Raw genomic sequence first — 14,302 nt, forward strand, 5'->3', positions numbered from 1 at the left:
ATGGAAATTTTTTTTAAAAAAGGAAGCATCAAGAGCTGATACTTTGGATTTCAACAAAGGAAATTATTTCTATTTTAATTTTAGCCTTTTGAGTATATACATCCAGGGTGGATGGAAGGTGGGTTTATATTACTATTTTAAATAAGGTTATTGAAAGAATCTATGTTTATATGATTTAGTTATTGGGTGGGTGGGATAAAATGGTTGCTTATATATGTATGTATGTATGTATGTAAGGGGAATATGCTTTTCCTGATTAATTATAAGTACTGTATACATATTTGTGTTTTGCACGGTTGAAGTTTTGAAAATCAATAAAGAATTTTTTTTAAAAAAATTATTTTCTTCGAAATTGGGTTGCTCTAGCCACATCAGGAAATATAAATGCTGAATCACCGCAGAATTTAGCAGATTTGTTCTTAAAATATAATCTCATAAGCAAATTTTTATCCAGTTCACTCAAACAAGTGATCAAGAGAGTAGACCTAATTAATATAGTATCCTGGGAATCTTAAAAAAATTGATAGTACCACCCCTTTATTGATGAGTTTACATTGGCTCCCTGTGCATGCATATATCTATTTTCAAGACTGTTCATTGGTTTTTAGATGTCTTTTTGGACACGCCGCAAGATACGTCAGCCATTTTGTTCTGTTTTCAGAGGGGAATAGACTTACATACTAACCAGTTGGTTCTACCTTTCTACCTGTTTCTTTTGTTAAGTATAAGTGTTTTGTTATTTTGAAATTTTCCTTTCAAACTACCTGTCGGATAGCCCACTGGGTTGACTGCACGGACCCCAACCGTTTACCTCTTAACGGTTTTTCACGACCTCTTGAACTCTCTCTTCAAAGTTCTTTTCAACTTTCCCTTAAGAGTGGGGGAGTGACCTAGTGGTTAGAACAGCTGCCTCGGCACTTTGAGGTTGTGAGTTTGATTCCCACTGACACCAGCCTACATTGGAAACTTGTGTTTGCTGTGCAGTTTGTTTGCAGCCTCTTAACTACTCAGATTTTTTGTGCCTTTTATGGTTTTATATTTAAGACAGCCAAAGACCTCCCCTAAGACTCCTGAAGAAGGCATTTTTATTTTGCCGAAACACGGCCCGTGTTGGGTCATTTATATCTTATACATTATTTGGTTTTTATGTTGTGTGTCACTTGTGATCTGTATAATCCCTTTGTGGATTGTTTTTAAGATTATTGTTTTTAAGTTATTTCGACTCTTATTAAACTACAAACTAGAACATCCAATCTTCTGTTCCACAATCTTTTTGTTGTTTTGCTGCTTCATTTCCTTTGTGGAACCTTTTGGCGCTCTTTGGATCTTGTTGTTTTGAAAATAATCATAAACAGCACAAGGAATGGAAAGTCAAATACAAGGCGCTAATAAGGAAGGCAAAGAGAGACCTTGCAAACAAGGCTGAATTGAAAGCAAAAACACACAACAAAAACATTTTTAGGTATATTAAAAGCAAGAAGCTGGGAAAAGAATCGGTTGGACTGCTAGATGACTGAGGCGTAAAAAGGGCTCACAGAGAAGACAAGGCCATAGCGGAGAGAGTAAAGGCTCCTTCTACAAAGGTGCGCTAGCGTTTTTAGCGTACGCATCGGAAAACTACCGCCTGCTTAAAAGGTGGCGGTATCAGCTAGCGCGTGTGGCATTTTAGCACGCGCTATTCTGCGTGTTAGGGCTCTAACGCACCTTTGTAAAAGGAGCCCTAAATGAATTTTTTGCTTCGGTCTTCACCGAGAAAGGTGTGGAGGAAATACCAGTGCTAGAAATGGTGATGAACCAGAGAAACTCAAACAAATTTTTGTAACACTGGAAGACATAATGGGTCAATTTCTGTCTGTTATTGAGAAAGACATGGGGGGAAGCCACTGCTTGCCCTGTATTGGTAGCCTGGATATTGCTACTTCTTGAGTTTTGACCAGGTACTAGTGATCTGGATTGGCCATCATGAGAACGGGCTAGTGAGCTTGATGGACCATTGGTCTGACCCAGTAAGGCTATTCTTATGTTCTTAATTTGACCCAGAGCTGACAGTACTGAAAAATGAACTTGCAGAGCTATTGTTTGTATTTCTAATTTATCTGTAAAATCCAGCATAATACCGGAAAACTGGAGGGTGCCCATCGTGGCGCTGACTTTATAAAAGGGTGCAGAGGTGATCTGGGAAATTATAGTTCGGTGAGTCTGACGTCAGTGCTGAGCAAAATGGTAGAGACTATTATAAAGAACAAAATGACACAACATACTGTATATGGATTAATGAAAGAAAGCCAACATGGATTTAGTCAAAGGAGATCTTGCTTCGCCAATCTATTGCATATCTTTGAAGGAGTGAATGGATAAAGGTGAACTGGTTGATATTGTGTATTTTTTTTTTTTTTTTAATTTATTTATAAAATTTTACAATATTTTCAAGCGTATACATCTTGTACAGTAAAGTGAGATCAAACAACATATTAAACTAAAATTGCAAAATTAATATTACTACAAGGAAATACTAATCTAGCTAATCTCACACTAGTCCTCAATTTTATTGGATCCATAATTAAGAGTAGAACATATATAATTCAAATTAATTAAATAAGAAAAATCCTTATCTGACTAAAGTGCAGGAAGCTAACTTTCCATGGACGTTGTTATTCCTTTTTCTAGACGTTTCATTGAGAGAAAGCTAATCAGTTGAGATGGCTCTGTAAATATATACTTCAATGATAAATATCTAACTACACATTTACATGGATATCTCAAAAAGAAAATACCCCCTATTTGAGTCACTCCAGGTTTTAGAATTAAAAATTCTTTCCTTCTTTTTTGAGTCTCTCTAGAGACATCAGGAAAAATCTGAATATGCTGTCCCAGGAAGTCTTTGGATCTATTTTTAAAGAAAAGTTTTAATATCCAATCCCTGTCTGGAGCCAAAGCAACAGACAACAAGAGAGTAGCTGGAAGTATTTTGATTTTCAAAAGGCATTTGATAAAGTACCTCATGAAAGACTTCTGAGGAAATTAGAAAAATGAATGCTGAAATCTCGGGGCATAGTAATGTATTTAATTTGGTGTGGAGTCCATTGGCATCTTTTATTGCTTCTATATAATTGTCATTTTTCTTTAATTTTTGTCTGATTTCCTTACACAGGGGTGGGAATGTGTCATTACTTTAAATAAGAGTGGTTTATTAGGAGAATAATTTAAATTATATTAATGATTAAGTAAAGGGGGTGGGGGAAATATTACTTTTGAATTTTTGTAAGTTCAAAGTGCTTTTCTTGATTTGTTATACATTCAGATTCATATATATTGCACTGTTACTATTTGAAAATCAATAAAGATTTATATATATAAAAAAAGAAAGTCATAGGATAGGAGGTAATGTCCTATTATGGATTAAGAACTGGTTGAAAGACAGAAAACAGAGAGTAGGTTTATATAGTCAGTATTCTTAATGCAGAAAGGTAAATAGAAGGGTTCCCCAGGGGTCTATGCTGGGATTGCTGCTTTTTAACATATTTATCAATGATCTAGAGATGGGAATAACTAGTGAGATAATTAAATTTGCTGATGACACAAAGTTGTTCAAAGTTGTTGAATTGCAAGAGGATTATGAAAAAATGCAAGAAGATCTTGGGAGACGGGCTTCAAAATGTCAGATGAGCAAGTGCAAAGTGACGCTTGTGGTAAAGAGGAACCCGAACTATAGTTATGTGATGCTGGGTTTCATGTTAGGAGTCACTGACCAGGAAAAGGATCTAGGTGTCATTGTTGAGGATACGTTGAAACCCTCGGCTTACTATGCGGCGGCTATGAAAGCAAATAGAATGTTAGGAATTACCAGGAAAGGATTGAAAACCAAATCTAAAAATGTTATAATGCTCTTGTATTATTCTCTGATATGGCTGCATTTTGAATACTGTGGGCAATTCTGGTTGCTGTATCTCAAAAAATATTCAGCAGAATTAGAAACGGTGCAGAGACCCAGGCAAAAAATTTTGCATGGTTTTGTTCAAGACCCAAGAGAATATCAACATAAAATTTGGTTCAATTTGGAGGAGGTTGAATGTGAACTCCAGGTCCACTTGATATGGAATGACCAATATATTGAACAGAACTAGGAACACACATGCTTTAGTGAATCTAAGAGTATACAAGCTATAGAAAGTCTCAGAATGGTATCTACATGGCTGTAGTAGATAAGAATACAGCAATGGCTGAAAGATTCAGGTGCCCCGGGTCCCGGTCGGTTAAAGTTTGGGACCAGGGGCGAGCTGGTTCCTGAACAATAGTGTTTTTACTGCCTTCCGGAAGGGCAGTAGTTTGTCGATTTTCCTGATGGCATAAGGGAGTTTAATTCCATAGTGTAGGCATGCTGTAGGAATACGATCGCTTCCGGCCTGTTTCCAGGTGGAGGCAGTTTGCTGAAAGGTTGGACAGCCTGAGTTCAAGTTGCGATCAGAGGGGTCGCCGAGGGTGGTCGATTGGGAACTTTCTTGCCATGTTGTCGGGAGTCATGCCTTGGAAGCGTCTAAAGCAGGGGTAAGGAACTCCGGTCCTCGAGAGCCGTATTCCAGTCAGGTTTTCAGGATTTCCCCAATGAATATGCATGAGATCTATTTGCATGCACTGCTTTCAATGCATATTCATTGGGGAAATCCTGAAAACCTGACTGGAATACGGCTCTCGAGGACCGGAGTTCCCTACCCCTGGTCTAAAGGCTAACATTAGTTGTTTGAAGATGGAACGTTGGTGTATTGGATGCCAAAGGGTTTGGTTCAGTGCGGGGGAGATGTGGTCGAAAGGGCCAAGGTTCTGTAGGACTCTCACTGCTGCATTCTGGACTCTCTGTAGAAGAGTGTTGCTCTTTGACCGGTAGGCTTATATAGAGATCATTGCAATAGTCCAGGTGTGACAGTACGAAGGCATATAACAGCTGGGTGAAGTCTGTTTCAGGTAAGTAATGGCATCTCTATAGCTCCATTCCTCCTCTATGCAAAATCCAGGATCTCTCTCCCCCCACCCCAAGCAAAATCCAACATCCCTCCCTCTCTCTCTCTCCCTCTATGTACATGGTCTGGCATGTTTCAAGTTTATTAACATTTTTGATAGAACGCCTATCATAAATTCTAAGCATTATACATAAAATGGGGATGTAAGTTAAAACAAAACTTGTATATAAAAAGACAAATGACATGGACAATGACGGACTCACAGATAAAAAAAGGAATAGGGTAGCACTGCAATAAAAGAAAGTGAACATGCAGAAGGAAAAAACGAGAGTAAGGGTTTGGAAAATTTTAATCAATTAGATCAATTAGAGGTAGTGTAAATTTTTTCTTTCCTAAAACAGGGTAAAGAATTCAATATTGAGGGAGCAGTTACTGAAAATATCATAGTACGTTGGGTATTAATATTCTTTAGTGAAGGAACACTCCCCATTATGTGCAATCTAGCATCTCTCTCTCCATTTCTGCCCATGCATGGTACATCATCTTTCTTCTCCCCCCCCTTGTGCTATCTTAGCTCCCTCTCCTCTGTCTCCCATTCCCCACTCTCCCTTGCATGGTCCAGCATCTCGCTCCTCCTCTCCTCATGTGTAGTCCGGCATCTCTTTCTCTCCCCCCCCCAATGTGCAATCTGTCATTTCTTTCTCCCTCACCTCCCATGCATGGTCTGACATTTCTCTCTCCCTCCACCTCCCCCCATGCACTGTCCAGCATCTGTCCCCACTCTCTTCCTGTTTCCTTGCTCTCCCCAATCTCCATCTACCATAAAGCTTCAGCTTGTCTTTATATTTTCTGGAGGACCCCAGCAGTGACAGCTATTAGCATACACTGCCTGCAGCCTGCTTTGGAGCTTTATCTCAAAGCCATTCTGCCCCTGTGGAAACAGAAAGTTGCATCAGAGAGGTTGCGAGGATTCAGAAGAAAAGCTTCAGAACAGGCTGCAAGGCAGTGTACATCAATCGCTGCAGACACTGGTGAACTTTACTTCAGTACAGAGAATAGAGAGAAGTTGTGCATATTAACATAGTGCTTGATGGCAGATACAGATCTGAATGGTCCATCCAGTCTGCCCAACAAGATAAACTCGTAACATAAGGCATGATGCAATATTACATATGCACACTTGATCTTGATTTGTCCTTGCCTTTCTCAGGGCCCAGACTATAGAAGTCTGCCTGGCACTGACCGTGAAGCTGTCATCAAAGTCTCACTCCAGCTCATCCAAATCTATTCAGTCACAACTGGGACACAGCACAAGCTGTAGAAGTCTTCCCGGCACTAGCTTTGCCTCCCCAGTTATTGGAGTTCCCATCTAAGCACAGTTAAGTATGTAGGTAGACAGGAGACAGGGAGGGGGGATTGAGGAGAAGAGAGGAGGGGAAGGGGAGGAGGGTGACAGGCCAAAAGCGCGTGACGACAAAGGCGCGCCGACAACCCAGCGCAGACAACTGAGCGCAAGGCGGAAGCGCGCCGAAGAAAAACAGTATTTTAAAGGGCTCCGATGGGGGGTGTGGGGGGAACCCCCCCCACTTTACTTAACAGAGATTGCGCCTGCGTTGGGGGCTTGGTGGATTGTAACCCCCCACATTATACAGAAAACTTCACTTTTTCCCTAAAAAAGAGGGAAAAAGTTAAGTTTCCAGTAAATGAGGGGGGTTACAACCCCCCAAACCCCCCACAACGCCGGCGCGATCTCTGTTAAGTAAAGTGGGGGGGTTCCCCCCACACCCCCTGTCGGAGCCCTTTAAAATACTGTTTTTCTTCGGCGCGCTTCCGCCTTGTGCTCAGTTGTCTGCGCGCCTTTGTCGTCACGCGCTTTTGTCTATGAACCGGGGAGGAGAGTGAGAGATGCTGGCTTCTAGATGGAGAGGGATATCAGCAATGGTTACAGACAGTGGATAGCAGCAAGAGTGGGTCAAGCGATTATGGTGCCCTGGCCCATGCCCCGTCCTATCCTGGCTCATGCTCTATCCCAGTTCCCTCTTCTGATGCTTCTGCCCGGTCCTAGCAAGATGCAGCTTCACAGGCCAGCATCAGTACCGGGTAGAGCTTTGGATTTAAAAAATTTAAATTGAATCAGCTTGGGCAGGCAGGGATTCGGGTCTTTATCTGCCGTCATCTACTATGTTACTAAGTTAGTAGCTGCAGAGGAGGGAAGAGGAACGTGCTGCACTCCCCTGATGCTGATGCTGGCCCATGAAGCTGCATCCTGCCAGGAAAGGGCAGCAGTGTCAGAAAGGGAGGAGTAAGGAATCTGCTGAGTAGATTAATTTATGGGCCAGTGATGTCATGGCCCTGGGCATCAGATAGGCCAGACCTACTAGCAGACCTACTGGGGAGGGAGGGATCTTGTCCCCTCTCTATGCCCATGCTGTGAATCCTTTCATTTCTAATCTGCTATCCCAAGCTGCAAGTATCAGTCTCTCATCCTTAGGTTTTAAATTTTAATTCTCCTCTTTATAACCATTCATGTGCCCAAGCTTGATTCACCTCGGGCTCTTTGGGTGCTCAGTGTTGATCCTGGAGGTCTGCATGCAACCTGGTTGGTTTTCAGGATTTTCCCAATTAATATGCATGAAATCTACTTGCATGCACTACCTCCATTATATGCAAATAGATCTCATGCATATTAATTGTGGAAATCTGGAAAACCAGACAGGGTTGTGGACCTGGAGGACTGACATTGAGTTACTCCCACCTTTAAATTTTCCATTTTGTTTGTGCATTTGCCATTTCTTTTCCTTTTGTGGCAGTTTGAAAGTGTCTCTAATCATTTTAAATTTAGAGATCTCCTATATTGTTTTGATTTTTTGTTCCTGTAAATATCCTGCTCATAAGACATGTTTCAAGTTTATTAGGTTTTTATAGGCCTAGCAAGGTTATCTAAGCCAGTGGTTCCCATATATAATGAAGGTGACAGGCATGCAAATATGATCCATGCATATTCATTAGTGCTATCCTGAAAACCCGACTAGCTGGTGGTCCTCCAGGAAAGGGTTGGGAACCACTGATCTAAGCGGTTTACAATCAGGTACTCAAACATTTCCCCTATCCAGGGGTAGGGAACTCCGGTCCTCGAGAGCCGTATTCCAGTCGGGTTTTCAGGATTTCCCCAATGAATATGCATGAGATCTATTTGCATGCACTGCTTTCAATGCATATTCATTGGGGAAATCCTGAAAACCCAACTGGAATACGGCTCTCAGGGACCGGAGTTCCCTAACCCTGCCCCTATCTATCCCGGTGGGCTCACAATCTATTTAACACAGTGGTTCCCAACCCTGTCCTGGAGGACCACCAGGCCAGTCGGGTTTTCAGGATAGCCCTAATGAATATGCATGGTGCAGATTTGCATGCCTGGCACCTCCATTATATGCTGATCTGTCTCATGCATATTCATTAGGGCTATCCTGAAAACCAGACTGGCCTAGGTCCTCCACAACAGGGTTGGAAACCACTGATCTAACATACCTTGACTGTCCTGGGAAAGGAAGAACTAACTCCCACAAGTTAGTCCAGAAATATATTATCTTAGTACAATTAAAAAAAAAAGAAAAAAAAAAAAAAAGGCTTTTCACTTTACATATTTTATTTGTATTTCTATGCATCCGAAAGAATCAGCACGGTAAGCACCCAACTTGTCGGCTGGGGCTTTGCACATCCAGACCTGTAGATGTCAGCACAAGCTGCGGATAGTGGCGGCGGGGCTGGGCTGGAAGTCTCCCTCCCCTCCCCCTCCCGTCTCCCTGCCACAGTGAGACCCAGACACGCCGCAGACAGGCAGCAGCCGGAGGGAAACAGGAGCGTCGGCCAGACACAAGCAGCGGGGGGGAGGTAAGACCTTGCCGTCGGCTCCACGGGCTCCAGTGCCGGCTCAAGCTGGGGGCTCGCAGGGCGGGGAGGGGAGAGGGATGCACAGAAAGTCCCCGAGCACGCCTGAAAGTGGGGGAGGCCCCAAGTTGAAGGGTGCCGGGCTTGTCAAGGAAAGCGCTCCCCCCTTCTCTTGGGATTGCGTCTGGCTGGGTGAGCTCTCCCCCTCCCCCCCCGGGGAAGCCGCTCTTGCCCTCCACTGACCCAGGCTGTGGGCAGGTGAGCGGCTCAGGGGCTGGCATTGCTAGACGGGCAGTTTGCAGGTTTTTTTTTTTTTTTAGCCCCCTTCTTGCTCTATCTCTGGTGCATGGACTTTGCCGGCTAACTGTCTGCAGTGACAGCCGGGATCAGCTGCTTCCTCTGCTGCAGTGTGTAATGTGCAGGGTTTCCCCTCCTCCCAGTACTCGGGAAATCCAGATGTTAAGTTAGGGAGTCTTTTTTTTTTCGCATTTGAACGGGAGGGTCTGACGGATGTCATTTAACAGGGAATTATGAATGGGGGGTTCCCCCTCCCCCCTATCGGTTTCTTTTTGGAGCAGGAGGAGAGTTGGGTCAGGGGTCCAGAACCGAAGTCAGGCAGGTGAACGAGCGGAGAGATGCACTTTGCCAGATATTAGCGAGGAAAAAAAAAAAGGGGGGGGGGAACCCTGCATGCTTGAACGCCTTTCATGTTGAAAATAATAAAATACATCTCGGATGCCGTTTGATTATTCTATTGCCAGCAAGAGTTAATTGCATAGTGGTTCGGGTGCTATATTCGGCGCTCTTGTGTGAGTTACTCTGCTGCAAGACTGCAGGATTTTTTTTCCCAGTTCTCTCTGCGCGGTGATTGTACTACGGTCTGCTGTAACTTCAGTAGGGTTATGCATGAAACTTTTCCCACTTAGGAATGCAGCTGATAATTATTTGGCTTGTATGTGTTTTGACTGAGCCACAACCCCTCCCCCCCCAGACCATCAATATGGTTTTAATGAACATGTAATACTTTGACATGTAATAGATCTGCGTTCCGCAACCCTGCAATATTGGTTCAGATAGAGGGTTTACATTTTGCCCAGGTAATTTATTTGTCTCCAGCACCATCCTTTTTGTTTTAATTGTATGCGATAACGTCTAATATATCGTGAGTTAAGAAAGCTAGACTCACAAACTATGGGCTCCTTTTATCAAGCCGCGGTAGCGGGGTTAACGTGCACGACGTTTCATCACCGCGCTAACCCCCGCGCTGGCCAAAAACTACCGCCTGCTCAAGAGGAGGCGGTAGCGGCTAGCGCGGCTTGATAACAGGAGCCCTTAATGCTGGTAATATTTAAATGGAAGGCATTGAATATTTTGAAGTCTTATAGAAACATAGAAAATGACGGCAGAAAAGGGCCATAGCCCATCAAGTCTGCCCACTCTAATGACCCACCCCCCTCGACTTTACCCCCCCTAGAGATCCCACATGCGTGTCCCATTTACTTTTAAAATCTGGCACGCTGCTGGCCTCAATCACCTGCAGTGGAAGTTCATTCCAATGATCAACCACCCTTTTGGTGAAGAAATACTTCCTGGTGTCGCCATGAAATTTCCCGCCCCTGATTTTTAGTGGATGTCCTCTTGTGGCCGAGGGTCTCATTGTAAAATGATCAGAAAAAAGTGGATTTCACCGACTCCTTATTTTAAGAAAAGAGTATTCTGCAAGAAATCAGTATCGTTCTCAAAATGCCCCATATTTGCCTGTTATGCTAATGAATTTATGGACTAAGATAACTTGTGAGAGCCTATGCAAGATGTGGGTTACAAGGTTTTGTAGAGCAAAGTAGGCAGGAGCTGTGTTGTGTTCATAACACATATAGATACACTCCCACAGTCTTATTGCGCAGTGGCCATTTGAAAAGCTCAGCGATTTTTGCACAGGAGTGAAAATGGGTGAGCTCACTAGAGGTGCGTTGCTCTATTAAGAACTTTGCTATGCTCCAAGTCACTGGGTGAAAATAAGCTTTTTGGATCCAATGAACCCACATTCTCTTGGCCTTCCAGGTTGTGTTTACTCAATTCTCTCATTAATCTAGTCTAGTATCGCACTTTTGGGAGCTTCTGGGTTATTGCTTAGGGGAAGTGGACAGTGCAGGCTTTGTTCTCCCTGCTCTTGATGTAAGCATACAATGGACTTGTTGTGTTCGGCATCTTGCAGTCTACACCATCACGGATAAGACATGTTAAACTGTACACCTGTTCATGGCTTATTTTTTGTTATTTGTAAGTGCTGCTATAATGAGATAATATGTACTGGTCGCCCTTGGGATACCAACACATACAGGTATCTTTGTACCATTCAAAAGTGACATGATACAAGTGACATGAGGTTTTTTTCTAATTTTTCGTTGGGGTTATCATGAGCTAGCTATGGAATCTGCTCCTTGCAGGTTTTTTCCCCTGGAAAGAAGTTGCCTTTACCCAGATGCTCTGATTTCCTTACCTTGAGGACTATCCTCCAACTGTCTAGAGCAATGGTTCCCAACCCTGTCCTGGAGGACCACCAGGCCAGTCGGGTTTTCAGGATAGCCCTAATGAATATGCATGAGCGAGATCTGCATATAATGGAGGTGCCAGGCATGCAAATCTGCTCCATGCATATTCATTAGGGCTATCCTGGAAACCTGACTGGTCTAGAGCCCTGCACCTTTGGTATTCCAGTCTTGATCTGGTCCTGCTTCCATCCTCTATCCTGCCAGAAGGAGAACAGTTCCCTTACTTTCTAGTGTCTGTTCTGCCACTGCCACTGTCATGACATGGGAAAAACATGAGGGGGAAGGGAGATTGAGAAAGAGTCAAGCTGACACGATTCTCATTCCCTCCCTCTCCTATATGTTCCTTCCTTTCTCGCACTCCCTACTGGTGCATTTCTTTCTCCCCCATCTCTTTCTGCCCTTTCTCTCCATAACTGGTGCATTTTTTTCTTGCTCTCTTTCCACAACTGGTACAATTCTTTTTCTCTCCTCCCCGCTCCTTTCTCCTCCCTCCTCCTCTCTTTCTCTCTCTTCAACCCTCCACAACTGGTACTTTTCTGTCTCTCTTCTCCCCCTCCTCCACAACTAGTACATTTCTGTCGTTCTCCTCCCCCCTCCACAGCTGGTACATTTCTGTCTCTCTCCTTCCCCTTCCACAACTGGTACATTTCTGTCTCTCCCCTTCCCCCTCCACAGCTGATACATTTCTGTCTCTCTCCTCCCCCCTCCACAGCTGGTACATTTCTGTCTCTCTCCTCCTCCCCTCCACAGCTGGTACATTTCTGTCTCTCCCCTTCCCCCTCCACAGCTGGTACATTTCTGTCTCTCTCCTCCCCCTCTTCACAACTGGTACATTTCTGTCTCTCTCCTCCCCCCCTTCACAACTGGTACATTTCTGTCTCTCTCCTCCCCCCCTTTACAACTGGTAAATTTCTGTCTCTCTCCTCCCTCCCTCCACAACTGGTACATTTCTGTCTCTCTCCTCCCCCCTCCACAACTGGTCCCCCCTCCTTCTCCATCTGGTACTTTTTTTTTTTTTTTTTGCTGCCTCCCCACCACTGAGGCATTTCATTTTCTCTCTTCCCTTCTTCCCTCACTAATGATGATGATCTCTGCCTTCCCTACTGGTTCTATTCTCTGATTTAGGCCGTTTTAGTGGCATGACCAAATGTGTGCTTGTACTGCTAAAATAATGCAAAAAGATTACGAATAGTACTAATGAAAATAATTAAAATAGCAGGGTACACAATAATTAATAGCATGGACAAGGACTTCCAACCCAGACCTTGAGACTCGCCAAACAATTGAGGTTTTCAGGATATTCACAGGGAATATGCATGAGATTTGTAGGCATTGACTCCAGTGTGTGCAAATCTACAGTAGTTCATACATATTTATTGTGTATCTCCTGAAACCCTGGGGGGGGGGGGAGGGGGGGTCTCAAGGACTGGATGGAGAACTATGGATAATGGGGGGAGAGTGTGGGGCAGTAGTTAAAGTTTCAACCTCTAAGGTTGTGGGTTCAAACCCATGCAGCTCTTTGTGACCCTGGGCAAGTCACTTTTTATTTATTCACTTTTCTATACTTTTCTCCCAGGGGAGCTCAGAACGGTTTTACATGAATTTATTAAGGTACTCGTGCATTTTTCCCTGTCTGTCCCGGTGGGCTCACAATCTATCTAATGTACCTGGGGCAATGGGGGATTAAGTGACTTGCCCAGGGTCACAAGGAGCAGCGTGGGTTTGAACCCATAACCCCAAGGTGCTGAGGCTGTAGCTTTAACCACTGCGCCACACACTCCCACTTAATCCCCCCCTTGCCCCAGGTACATTAGATAGATTGTGAGCCCACTGGAACAGACAAGGAAAAATGCTCACTTACCTGAATAAATTCATGTGAACTGTTTTGAGCTCCCCGGGAGAATAACATAGAAAATTGAATAAATAAATAAATACTTTGTCCTAGTGCTCTTCTGTGCTATCCTTGCTCACAGCAGACAGAGCTCAAGCCTAGTTCTATTAGCTAAAGGATCCCGAGAACAGCCCTCTGTTGTCTGCTCCCTTGAATAGGGAACACCAGGAAAGGGTGTGTGTGACTATAGCAGGCAGAACAGAGCAGAGCACTACTCTGCCCTGTAATGCATTTTACTAACTTCTTATGTTCAAATCTTCCTTATATCGCAGCTGAGCCATGGATGCGCCACTCAGAGTAGGGAAGGGGACTTGTACTGTATACTGCTTTTATGTGGTTACGCATTCAAAGCAGTTTACTTATTTTGTACCTAGGGGGCGCTGCCATTTTTTCAAGATAGTGCCAGAGGAAACAGCAAGTGGGCATTGCTCCTGCCTCTCCTGTAAGGTGTGGTGGGGTGGGTCGAAGTGTGGGAGGTTGCCACTGGACACCAGAGATCAAATTTTTGAGGTGGGCGGGCGGGGCCACTAGACTGCTAGGGGTATCCCTTGAACTATGTTGGGGAGAGCTTAGTTCAGATCAGGTTGTTTAGGAGGGAAGGGGGCCATGTAGGTATATGGGGCAGGGTAGTTAGCTAGGGAGACAGAAGGGTACCAACCTCGCAATCACCTTCTGTGCTGCCCTGGACCCTGGTGTAAATTTTTTGATAGTAGTTATGTTGGATCTTGTGGGATAGCAAATCACCTGCATTTGCATTCATCTAAGTGTAATTGCAATAAGGGTTTTAGTGTGAGTTAACACTCATGCTGAAACCCGTTCTGTACTGCTATCCCATGGCAAAACTTAGATAAACATATATGGGAAGCTTTTTTGATGACCCCCTGGTATTTCCTTGTCCCTGGAGGGTTTACAATCTACCCCCCCTCCTTTATCAAGCCGTACTGCCGAGACATCCATAGGAATAGAATGGGTGGCTTGGCATTTAGCTTGCGCTGCTCGACAGTGCAGTTTGATAA

The 14,302-nt window shown here is 43.9% G+C and overlaps 1 protein-coding gene across 3 annotated transcripts in view; it reads left to right on the forward strand.

The window, feature by feature from the left end:
* The first annotated feature begins 8,610 nt into the window (after positions 1-8,610).
* LDLRAD4 (low density lipoprotein receptor class A domain containing 4) overlaps positions 8,611-14,302 on the forward strand; it is a 766,771-nt gene continuing 761,079 nt past the window's right edge. For 2 of the 3 annotated variants that reach the window (XM_033934146.1, XM_033934145.1), the window contains exon 1: positions 8,637-8,846. The gene's annotated coding sequence lies outside the window, so the exon portion shown is untranslated. Of the gene's footprint in view, positions 8,847-14,302 lie in introns of all 3 variants that reach the window. The other variant, XM_033934148.1, reaches the window with a different exon arrangement.

The sequence above is a fragment of the Geotrypetes seraphini genome, chromosome 2, assembly GCF_902459505.1.
Source record: "Geotrypetes seraphini chromosome 2, aGeoSer1.1, whole genome shotgun sequence".
In the NCBI taxonomy this organism is placed as follows: Eukaryota; Metazoa; Chordata; class Amphibia; order Gymnophiona; family Dermophiidae; genus Geotrypetes; species Geotrypetes seraphini.